The sequence below is a fragment of the Alosa pseudoharengus genome, unplaced genomic scaffold, assembly GCF_046254945.1.
Source record: "Alosa pseudoharengus isolate Yale_2024_CS ecotype anadromous, Long Island Sound unplaced genomic scaffold, YU_APseudo_1.1 YU_APseudo_1.1_scf_16, whole genome shotgun sequence".
Lineage (NCBI taxonomy): Eukaryota > Metazoa > Chordata > Actinopteri > Clupeiformes > Clupeidae > Alosa > Alosa pseudoharengus.
This window is the reverse complement of record NW_027468630.1, coordinates 38003989-38016799: the sequence shown is the minus strand read 5'-3', so window position 1 is coordinate 38016799 and position 12811 is coordinate 38003989. Positions and strand designations below refer to the sequence as shown.

At 37.8% G+C, this 12811-nt stretch overlaps 1 protein-coding gene across 3 annotated transcripts in view; it reads right to left on the bottom strand.

The window, feature by feature from the left end:
• Positions 1 to 12811, bottom strand: part of gfod2 (glucose-fructose oxidoreductase domain containing 2) — a 55289-nt gene that overhangs the window by 31887 nt on the left and 10591 nt on the right. The window lies entirely within an intron of this gene.

Here is a 12811-nt window from a genome sequence, read left to right as displayed (position 1 = left end):
TGTAGGTCTGGTAGGTTCAAGTTCTGTCATATTAAATTTATTGGATTTGTATTTAACTTTTGACTTAAAATAATCATCCAAACATAAAAAATGTCATATGGTGTGACTGTCCACCATGTGTGCGAACTTCCTAAAAAGTATAATTACTTTAAAGTTTTACCATGCATATAAAATAATTGGATGTTTTTTACAACCACAGAAGGTTTTGATGTTTATGCATGCTGTCCAACTAAGTTATAATCAAATATATTTTGTCCATAAAATGGTTGTCATATGGCATGACACTATATTGTATATTTTAACCGGGAAGTAACAATAGAATGTCAGGAGTAATTGGCATGGTCAAGAGGGGAGTTCTGCTTTTTAGATTTTTATATAAAAAGCTTTGAATTGGACATCATCAATCGTGGCCAAATTTTAGTGTCTTATGGTGTGACATCATTTGCCTAAAAAGTAGCTATTTTTCACAAATATTCTTCATGAATTCTTAAAAAGCACTGCTGCCATGTGGTCAGTTGCATGCTAAATAATAGTTAGCTGTATTTAACTGTCTAGAAAATTAGCTTAACTGTCAAAATGTCATATAGTGTGACGCTGCATCATATGGTATGACAGCTTTTTTCACACAAAAAAAAGTCACACTATATGACATTTCTGTCACACCCTATGACCAAATTGCATTTTTACATAAAAGTTCTTGTAAAAACATGTTTTAAATTCAGATATTATGTTTTTTGTTAAATCTGTGATAATTGGGAAAAAATGTATCTGTACAATTCATATTTCTCATACTTTTTTCTTTTATGTTACCATGCGATGTAAGTTTAAAAAATAAATACTAAACTTTCATCTATTTTGCTGTTACACGCATACTAGTGTTGCACGGTGTATCGATACTAAAAAGGTATCGCGATGCCTTCACGCAAAAAACGATACGATTTCAGACGTTTTTAGAATCGATACTTTATTAAAATAATAACGTTCTGTGTCTGTGTGAACTGCTGCTCTCACTGCTCATTGCACGCATCTAGGCAAGTGGGCGTGTCTAAGCAGGCAGCTCTGAGTGAGTGAGTGGGCAGCCAACGTCAACATTCTTTGCCGACAGTTCTAGGCCTTGTGGATAAAACAAAAGGTGCAGTGAAATCTGCAACTATTTCGGATACATCGCGAATAGTGAAGGCAAGCCATCAGGTACACAAAGTAATTTAAAAGCAGTAGGCTACGCATGGAACTTGGCTAAACACCTCGCAGGCATATCCCAACATTTTTAAAGAGTTCAAAGAACGACAGGTTAACGATTATGCTATAGAAAACACGACTACATGGTTAGTGCCAAGTTCTTCTCTTATGTTTTAGTCTAGCCTAAGTGAAACGAGTATGGTTATCTGGGATAAAGCGAACCTTCCTTCATCCATGAATTTTGACGAGACATAACGAGCTGTAATCATTTTGACGAGACATAACGAGCTGTAATCATAAGGTGCTAACGTGATGAAAGCGCAATGTTCACGCCAGAATAACATTACCATAACTTGTAAACGATCTATCTACGATTCATGTTCGGTCAGTAGCCTACTACTGGTAATATTTGTCATGGCATGTAGACTGTAATTTGTTCAATAATTATTGCCCAGATGTAGGATAGGCTACCCGAAATGCGCTAATTAAAGCCCACAGCATAATACCACCAAAGCGTGTTGAGTCCTAATAATAGCGGCTTATTGTTACAGTAGCCTACGTGGTAGCAAATCATGTTATCAAAGAAATAGACGTAATGTAGGAATGCACACAGATATATTGCAACAGGTAATGGTGTAGGCTTATCTGACGAAGACCTGAGTGGTTGGAACGTCGTACTTGTACACTGGGCGCAAAGAAGACTATCCTCACATTTTCCCCTTTGCAACTGTCAAAGAAATCCCATGAACACGGGAAGGCCTAGGGTAGCCTATACTGTACATCAGATGGCCCCTCTGCATAGCATTCAGTGATTTGCATGCAGTAATTTTAACACTGACCTTGATCTAGCCTAGTTTGGCTATTTAAAGCTACTTTATTGCCAAAACACAACACAATGTAAATGAACTATAAAGGACTTAATCACACAAAGTAGGCCTACTATTTTACTCACTGCACCAGGTTAATGTGTGCTTCAATGTGTGACCTGTGTGTTCACTAATTCACGGATGGGATACATGCAGAGACCAAATTCCTTGTATACCAAAGTATACTTGGCCATAAAACCTGATTTACATTACATTTTACACAATTGAAGCGAATTAGGTTGGTAATGTATGTAGTCTCAGAGTAAGTTACACTTTACGGTAAGGGTACATGAATTAATTCATGATTTATGTATTACTTCATTCATTAATATCTAATTAATCATCAGGAAATTACTGAGTTCATAGTTTGTCATTTGTCAAATGAACTATAACAAACAATAAAGGACTTAATCACACAAAGTAGGCCTACTATTTTACTGACTATAAAAAATAATAATTATGTAGGAAGTTTAGAAGTTTAGAACCCAGAATTGACCTACACACTACAAAAGTGCACCAAATTTAACACAAATGACTCAATACACTTGGAGGAGGTATGAGTCCTTTCTTCTCCAGATATCTTAGGATTTCGCCGTAGTATCGTTTTAGTATCGAGCATCGTGATATTTATGGCAGGTATCGTACCGAAGTCATAATTTTGGTATCGTGACAACACTAACGCATACACCATTCATACAGTGACTTCAAAATTCATTGTTAATTATTTTATAGTCATTTAAAACCCTGTTTTGCTCTGACACATGGTGGAGTGGTGCACTTCATCGTATGGCGTGACACCATGTCATTTGGTGTGACATTAAATAATGTCACAAAAAAAGACTTTATAATTGAAAAATCATTAAAACATCAATAGCACACAAAGGAAATGGTATCTGCAAGAACCTCAAGAATTTTGAGTGAGTTCTTACAAGAAATATCAGAATTAAGCTAAAATATCTGGTTACACTTAGGAGCATTCTCCACCTTGACAAAATAACTTGTTAAATGTTAGGTTTTTCTTCTAAATATTCACAAGGAAATGTTGCATATCAAAGCAAACATGATTAAAATGTACAGTGACATAAATTAAAGTAGAAAAAAGTATATTTTTTTTATTTCAAATTATTGTCACGTCACACCATATGACAATTTTAGGCACTAACATGACAAATTCACATATAAATATATATTTCACTTTTTTTTTTTGAAAAAAAAAATGTATATTAGTCAAGTTTAGAGATACAGCAACACATAAACACTTTTTAGGGATGATATTTGAAGTTTTTAAAAATTCCTTTTTTCAGGCTTATTTGTCATCCACCCATTTGTATCAACAAGGATTGGGGTTTATACATCACACGAACTTAGTCAGGGCCAATACACTATCAAATAGACCACTGTAAATGTTAGTTTAAACACTCAAACTTTTCAGGTAACCGGCGGGCTAACCTTTAGCATTTCCGACATTGTAGGTCATTACATAATGCAGCTAACATTAGCCTACATGCTGCAACACAAGTATGAAATATATTGTTTTAGTGAGTGTCCAAAGGGGTGAAAGCCACTTTAAATCGGGTCACATTATTGACTGTTGTGTGTCCGAGAGTCAGTTTGTGGGTTTTGTAAGGGCCAGCATGAGGGACAAGACCTACAAAGTTGTGGTGAGTTAAGCAGGGAGGTTGGTAACGTTAGCTGCTAGTTAACATTAGCTAGGCTACTGTAGCCTTCATACTGTATGATTCATATCAATCATTAACCTAGGAATACTTCTTCGTGCATTTAATGAACGTTTTGTGTAATAATTCACGGCAAATTAATAAACTGAATATGGTGGTCCAAGAGCAGACCATGCATCAGCCCGACTGAGCAGTGATGACAGCATAGGATGAGTCAGGTAATGTTACGAAGCACTGCCGTTAACGTTAACCGCTTTAACACACACGCGATATAAAATACACGATGATAAATAGGGATGGGCATCGTTAAGAAATTATCGATATCGATGCCATTGTCGAACCTGCTTATCGATGCGATTCCTTATCGATTCCAATATCGATTCCTGTACCATTTGCTGAACACTTATAGGATGGCTTTGAGAGTTGTTGGCTTTGAATGTCTAATTTAAAGTGGTTTTAGAAAATTAATACCAAGGCTGCAATATCAATACAGAACAGTGTTTCCCCTAGAATTTTTTCCAGCAGCGGTGCTGTTGATCGTAGGAAGCCCCCCCCAGAAGATTTTGAAAAAATGACTCCTTAAATGATGACTTCTGGTGGATTTTGTCGAAAGAAATTGACAGATTGAGTTACAAATTCTGACAAAAAAATAAAGCTTAATCACAGGCCACTGTACAAGCTATTACTATTTAGAATGTACAGTGCTGTGCACAAGTTAAGACATTTATTTATATAATAACATTTATTTATTTACGATACATGATACATTCACAAAAAATTGATGTCCTTAAAGGCTTGATTTTTCCTCTTTTTTTAAATTAAGCCATTAAGATCAATTTCCAAAAGATTATTTGTATTCCTCCTTTTAGTCAATTTTAGCATGGTGTCTTAACTTTTGCACAGCACTGTATAAACTATATAGACTTCTCTTTCATGTCATTACAATGTATTGGTGCGGTGCAGGTCAAATTGAGTGCCTGTCCCTTTAAGGCCGTGACGGCCAGAGAGGCTTGCTTGATTCTCACCAGTGTTGCGCGGGTCACAAGGGGCCCGCGGTCGCCCGATATTTGAATCAACCCGACCGCAACTCGGACCGCGAATATTAATTAGGACAAAATTATACCCGACCCGCGATCCGACCCGCTTATTTACAAAATGTGTGATTTTGGTTATAGCCTGCATGCAGTGTGGCAGTAGGCCATTTCTGTAAAACAAACTAATTTATTTGCGAAACTTTATGCTGTAGAACTACACGCAGTAGGCATGCAGGACATGTTTGCGCAGGAGAGAGAATGAGAATAAGAGCGCAAGCACGCACGCAACCACCAAGGATTAGAACAGATTTGAAGGCCATGGACATACATCTTTCTTTCGAAAACAGAAATGGTGAGGCAAGGTAGGCAAGAGAGATACATTGCTGGTCAAAACGCACAAAGCTTTACCAAAGCACATCCACTATTTGAAGTCACAAACACAACGAACTAAGGTAACTTTTATGCATGCGCGAACCTATACATACCGGTAGATATGTCTGTGTAGTCTGTGCCATAACATTTATTCCTGCAGGCTGCTCGTTTTGGCTGTCATACTTTTAAATGGCTTCGCAAGAAGTAGGCCTACATAGACCATAACTTGTACTACTGTCATCTTCTTTAAGAACTTTTCCCAATATTTCCCATAGCCTATATCGCTTTTCCTGAAGGGATGTCTTTATTATTTTAACTCGCGTCTTCAGCTTCTTTACTGTTGACTTTACTGTATTGATGCTTTACTGTATTGATGCTAGCCTTCTCGTATTATTTTAAGTAGGCCTATTTGTAGAAAATATATATTTAATTCATTTTAACTGACCCGCCCGCAAATGACCCGAATATCATTAAAATATTTTGTTTATGACTCATAACCGCTTAATTTCGGGCAGACCGCGCAACACTGATTCTCACGGTTAAGCTAACTTAGTAGCGTTGCTGTGCATGGTGCATAAGGATATATGGATGAAATGAATTGTGTTTTCCATGTCATTTGGTAAAGTAAATGCTCAAAAGTCTAACAACTCGAAGCAAATCTATTTTAGATTATAGATAAGTGTTCTGTATCATTTCTATGATTTTGGTGAGCTCTACAGGAAATTACAAACTATCTCCAGATGTAAATGGTTGCATATACTATTACCGAAATTCAATTAAACCCACCAATAGGCTAGACCTTAGTTTCACAGCCTAGGTATGTTGGCAATACAGGGCTTGAAAGCATTTACTGTATAGGCCTAACAAACGAAAACCTAAAAAAACGAAACAATGCGTGGAATTTATCTGGGAATAAGCTACTGAAGGTAGGGGCAAGCTACCTCGCTGGCGTGTTTAATTTGGTTCCTTGGTTAACATAATGTAGGCTACGTTTTTTTGCACAAAATTGCGTCTGCTAATAAAGTTAAAACATAAACACAAACAAATGTGATCTCCTGTGGAATCCCTGACTGCGCCTTCAACGTTGGCCTACTATTATTTGTTGACATCGAACCTGAACAAACGGCAGCTGTTCCCTAAGTTCACTTGCGTGCATTTTTTTAATTAGGCAATTTTTTGCAGCAGCGCTTGAATTCTAGGAGTGGCGCTGCTGACTAGCCTACATTGTAGGGGAAACACTGCAGAAGTTGAATGCTTTAACATTTCTAAATTTCGCATACTGTGACGTCGTGCCGCGACGTGGGAATGGATGTTCGGAATCGTTAGTGGAATCGTTAACGTGTGTACGTGTACGATTCCGATGGATCGGAACGTTTGGAACCGGTTCCAAACCGGAAACTGGAACCGATTCCCAAGCCTAATGATAAATATAAAATTCAATATCAAAACACTATTATTTACACGATTACTCCTGAAATAACTGCTATTAACTGCACATTCACTATATAAAAATCAATGTTTGGAGGAAAGGGTTCGCGTGCTGTCGCCGGTTGGAAATGGTTTAAATGACAAAATAAATTGCGCCGATTTTGCCTATATTATTCAGTGAGGGGCGCGGTGGTTTATGGGATGAGTAGTTCCTTCGCTCGGAAATGAAAATATGTACAGTCTTGTACCTTTTACTTTTTGGATTTTCTCTTCATTTTTTCACTCGAAATGATATGTTGTATGCTTATGCGTTGCCGTAGCTGGTTAGCCTAAGACATGCTGTAAAACTCTTTAGATACGGATTTTTCCAAACGTCAATGGGACAAATGAATGGGAATCTTACATCCGGCACCTAACCGCTTTTTGGCTGTGGGCGGGACTGTGCAGCTCTATAGAGAGTGGGGAGGCTCTCCATAGACGGGCTCTGCTAAAACCTCTATGGCTAAAACTGACATGAAAACTGCTTCAGCAACTTGTTTCCTACTTTCCATAAGGAGGCTGGCTTTGTTTCTATAGAAGAAACCTATTTTGTTCTCAGTGTTTTTGCTAGGGTGTGGTAGTTAAATGTGACATTACACCAGGAAAGGGGCAGTGGTGTAGCCTATTAACATTTGGGGTTGATCACCGTATACCCACTACATCACAGAGACATGCCCGATGGTAGGGCAAATGTTATGAGACCATTAAAATACGGGATATTTTATAGTAAGATATTAACTCATTGAGTGCCAAAAACGTAATATTACGTTTTTGCTTCCCATGCGTTCAGTGCCAAAAACGTAATATTACGTTTTTAGCTTTTTTTTTTTAATTACGAAACTAGACACTCTAACACACCTTATATGTGATTTTGGGAACTCTGTGATTAGAGCTGGGACAACGCGTCGACGTAATCGATAACGTCGACGAAAAAAATACGTTGACGCAAAATATGCGCGTCGATTCGTCAAGCATAACGTGTGCTGCTAAATATTTTAAATTTTACATCTTCAGTGTTTCCCATACATTGACTAATCTGTGGCTGGGCGCCACGAAATCGAAACCACCCACCACACATTGATGTTCTATGTTGTACTATTTAAATAGATAAGATAAGATTAAATAATTTCATTGAGCTGCACTTTTTTTACTCACGCGGCCTTTCCTCGCCCCGCCCGCTCTCTCTCGTAACGAGCCCGCTGCTCCTCCTCTGCATGTGCATTTAACAAAATATTCACGATTGTTGAAGGATTGTTGTTGCCACATAGAAGCACTGCATAGAACACAGCGGGCTAAATTGCTACTAAATCCGCTTAGCATCGTGACCATGCTGCGCAAATTTGTTCAAAACTGCTGCATTAAAGTTAAAGTAAACTCTGCTAATGTCTTATCACAACATAGTACATTGAGGAGACTAAACTAAGTTAAGTTATGCAATCAAGCAGTATCTCAAAGCTAACGTTAGAATACTGTTTGGATGTCAAGTTTAGCATGCTTACTTACAGCTGCTTGTATTTCGTTACTCATGCAGGGCTCATTTTATTGACTCTGAATGTTTGCAAAATCCCGATGTAAATTAAAAAGTGTTTTCCAAGACTCAAAAGTGCTTGTCCAAAGGAGAAGTACGAACCGTTATTTGAACTAACTATGTTATGAATTGCATCCACACAACTGTGTTAATGTTAATTGCAAGGATTCCCTCACGAACTCTTAAAGTGACAGGCACTCAATTAGACCTATACACTACTGAACTTTATTGAATGCTACCTCTGACTAAGAATGCATTACTTTGCACTTGTATAGTCTTTTATTTTGGAATCTTAAGAGCAATAAACATATATTGCAATGTTAAAGAATTCATGTTTTTTCATTCAAATATGTAAATCCATTAGTCAATTAATGGGGAAATAATCGATAATCGAATCAAAATCGAATCGGACTGAAAAAATTAATCGTTAGATTAATCGATGCATCGAAAAAATAATCGCTAGATTAATCGTTTAAAAAATAATCGTTTATCCCAGCCCTATCTGTGATGAATGGAAATGAAATATATGACGATCGTGAAACTCATGAAAACGCACAATCTGGACATTTTATCTGGACATTTGATCATAACTCGGTTGCCGCTTTGGGTCGAATCAGTGACGCACGCACGTCAGGTCAAAACCAGGCCATTTTCGTGGGTCTATCACTAGGTGGCACTCTCGCCAGGTCTCGCTGATCACTTCCCGGAAAGTCACACAAGTAAGTAACAGGCAACACTTCATATTTCATGAAAGACGTTATATCTCCATTTCCAGAAAAAAAACAGCGATTTTGGTGAAAACTAGCCACTGTTTAGCTTGGGATTTCTCAGGAACAGAGGCGTGTAAAAATACACGGTTTGCACCCACCGAGAGCTTAAAGTCTCACCTTTTAATCGAGCTATTGCATGTTCATAGCTATAACACAGAATATGCTGTGGCTGTACAAAAATCATCAACAATGGTCTAGATTGCTGGCACTCTAGGACAAAGCTCCCAAAAACAGCTTGGCATTCAATGAGTTAAAACGTAGCCTGGCGGGCCATCCTATATCATTGAAAAGTATAGTCTGGAATCGAACCATTCACCTCGCTTAATCCAAGGGGCGGGCAGAGTTGTCTTTCAAACTGCCATGCAACAGGCCAGCGCTACGACCATATCCGTATCCGGTTGGCAAAACGGCAAATACATCCTTCTTCGAAAGGAATGATTTAAGTGCATGTGTTGCTCAACTTTCAAAGAAAAGCACAAGTCCAACTCCTCCAAAGTTGACGCCAACGCCGATTCAAACAACCGCTCTTCGTTCGCCATAGCCACCTTGTTGTTCACCGTTGCAGGACTGTCGTTATCCTGTTAATCCCGCCTTAACCCTTTCGTGCCCGTGCCGAACATTCCATTTTTGGTGCTGGATGACCTCCTCACACAAAAAACCTTATTTCTTGAGTATAATACATACCATCAATGGGATATACATACCATTGTAATCAGAAGGATCAGTTCTATGAAATGATGTAAAATACATATGGTAATGTTGATATAGTAATGAACAGTATTTGAAAATCCTCTCCAAATGTATATCCGGAATTTGTCAAAATTTAATTTCATTCACATAAAAATGAATTTTCATCATATTTCTCTACAAGATAGAGAAAAATATAGAGTGTATGAAATGTTCAGCAAGTTGTGGGCTATTTAACACAAAAAACTGTATTGGAATATCATTAACCTTTCAAAAGTTATGATATTTTTAGTGATCAGTGTAAAAAAATGCAGGAAACGGGATTTAGAATGTTGACAGAATTCACATTCACTTTCTCACCAACAACATAAAAGTATGCATAAAAACTAATAATCAAGTCAGAAACAATGGTTTAGATGTATTTGGTCTATAAGAATAAACCATTTATTTGTATTTAAGCAAATGCTACAGTCAATAAGAATGACATTTAAAAAAAAACATACTGTACCTTACCAGTAATACAGGAAGTAAGTATACTGTATTCATTGAAGACCATTTCGGAAAAGAGACATAAAATACATTTGATTCAACAAATACAACTTCCTTATATAAATCAGTATAATATGAAAATTATATACATATATAAAATGTATTATTATTCATGAAAAGCTAGGAATACAATCAACATCACTCAAAACTCAATGTGTTCTAAACATTTGAAAGTGGATTACATACTTAAAACAAGCCTGTGGAGAATAAACACATACACACATATACACACAAACTCATACCCACACACACACACACTTACAGAGGAGGATAGGGAAAGGTGGGGTGGGGAACCTGAAGGTTGAACACAGAAGAGCTATGACTCATTACTAAACGCATCCCTTTTTGCAGAATGCCAAATCTGACAGCAATTTGTTTATCAATAAAACAAATTCGCCTACCGTTACACTCCAGGGCCATACAAGCTACTTTAGTTTTATTATGTACGTTGTTTTATAACAAGCTCCTGCTGTACAGGAATATGTACTTGATGGGAAGACGACAGAGTAGTAGTTGGAGCAGCTGAAGGTGAGGCTGAAATTTCAACGGAAATGCCTACCAGCTGTTGTGATAGATTTCCTCCAAATTCTTTCTGGTTGTAGCTACCAAACCTAGGTTCAACACCAGATTCTGCATTGCATTGTCAAACTTGAAATAACAAGAAGCTACTGACAACGGCAATGTCAATGGAGAAAAAGTGCTTTCTGCTATTCTGCGTTTTTTGGAGTACACAATATGTATTCATCATTTGGTCAATGTCCCCTGATCCCTGCCAAGACTTGGTTCCCCAGTAGCAATGGATATTAGGGAGGGAAGTGAACCCCATGTAAATGATCAATCCCAGAAACCTGTGAAACTCTTCTGGGGTCTTTGTCCTATGCCCCTGCACTGTTTGCATATGATGGCCTACTAAGCACAAGCTCCCATTCCCTCCGGTAAAACCACATATGCCTGGGACAACAATGTGAGTAAAAAAGAACATAACAAGTCTATTTCACACAGTTTTTTAGTCTGCACCATCCTACGCATGGCACATAAATCTATACCTTCTTCCTCCATCCCCTCATGGTCTTCAGCATTGTGAGCGCAAGTTCATGAGCAGTCGGCTACCTCTTCAGGCTTGCGAGAAGGTCTGTGTAGGTCTTGTCATCCTCCATCTGAAACAAGAGCGAAATCATACAAATACCTTTTATTAATGTAAAAAATAAAATGACAAAACTACAGATTTGTGCATGTATGCACACAAAAGAAGAGGTAGCCTAAACTATTGAAGCATCCTCAGAATATACTCGAAATATTTCTAAGTAGGCCTATGAAAAGTCTATAACTAAATATTGAGGAGTTGTGCTTCATCTATTTCAAGTCATGCCATCTTAGAAAATGTTGAGACAAGCACGTCTGATGTTTGTCATTTAGAAGTTAGCAAGCTAAAATAGTTCACTACAGACTGCACTACAGATAACAACCGGAGGAAAGGCAATAAGTTAATTACATTTCTGACAGAATATGTGATTTTACATCTTATTTTCTACAACTAACGTTACATATTGAGAGGAGTAAAAATATCGCTCAACTTATTTCATGTAAGAGAACGCAACTTAGAAACGCGGCGCCCATTGATTTATTCAGCTTTGGTTTGCTATACTGTCTTGCCAATATAAGGCTTACCTAACAAGCAAATTGGTACTAGATAACAAACTTACCTACAGGTTATATACTAACAGGTTTTTAAATGAAACTGTCAAATGAAAATAACTGACATCAAAAGCAAACGATAATATTGCAAGCAGTTCAGAATTATACAGTTAGCTAAAGTTACGTGACGATGCACTAGCCCCCCGCTAAGCCATAATGTTGACGCTGATGAGAAAGCATATTACTGTCAAATAACATGATTTAAGGACTTCAAATTAAGATAAACCATAACTAGAACCGATGTAAAAACAATATTACCTCAGTTTATCCAGCTTTGTGGCTTCCAGTCGAGGCAAACTCCAACTTAAGTGCAGGTGGCATCCGGCTGTCCACGTCAAATGCACTGACTCAAGTGAAAATATTTTTTCAAGACTCATCTTCAAGTATCCAAAACATTTCGCGCCATAAACCCCTTAACCAATCATATCAAATTGAAGCTTATGTTGTCAGCATTACGGGAAAGATTTCAGAAATAAAATCAGTCATTGGACAGCTGAGATATTAGATGATTGGTCATGGTTAAAATTTTAACGAAATTAGAATGGTCGGGCTTGTAAGGGTTAAGACTCTCTAACAAAATAGAGCGCTGTGATTGGTTGACGTCCACATCGTCAGCCAATAGAAATCCCTATGGTTTGGTACTAGACGAACAGGCTGAGCAAATTAATTTGCCGCCGCTAGGGTGCGTCTAGATTTCTAGGCTAATTAAAACGGGAAGACAGCTGGGGAACGTGAGAAACCTGGGGAAAACGGGAGGGCTGACAGGTAGCCTAAACTACAATGCAAGCAAACAAACTAGCCAGTGTCACCAGGAGATAGCCTTTTGTAAGAATGAGCAAACATACGATATCGTTACAAGTCCAAAGTTTTGTTAAGCGAATAACATTTATATTTGTTCGAGTTCACGCTAACACATCTAACAGTGGCCAAAGCCATTTTCTTTGATTTCCACACAGGGAAACCCACACCACAAACTGGCAGTATAGCC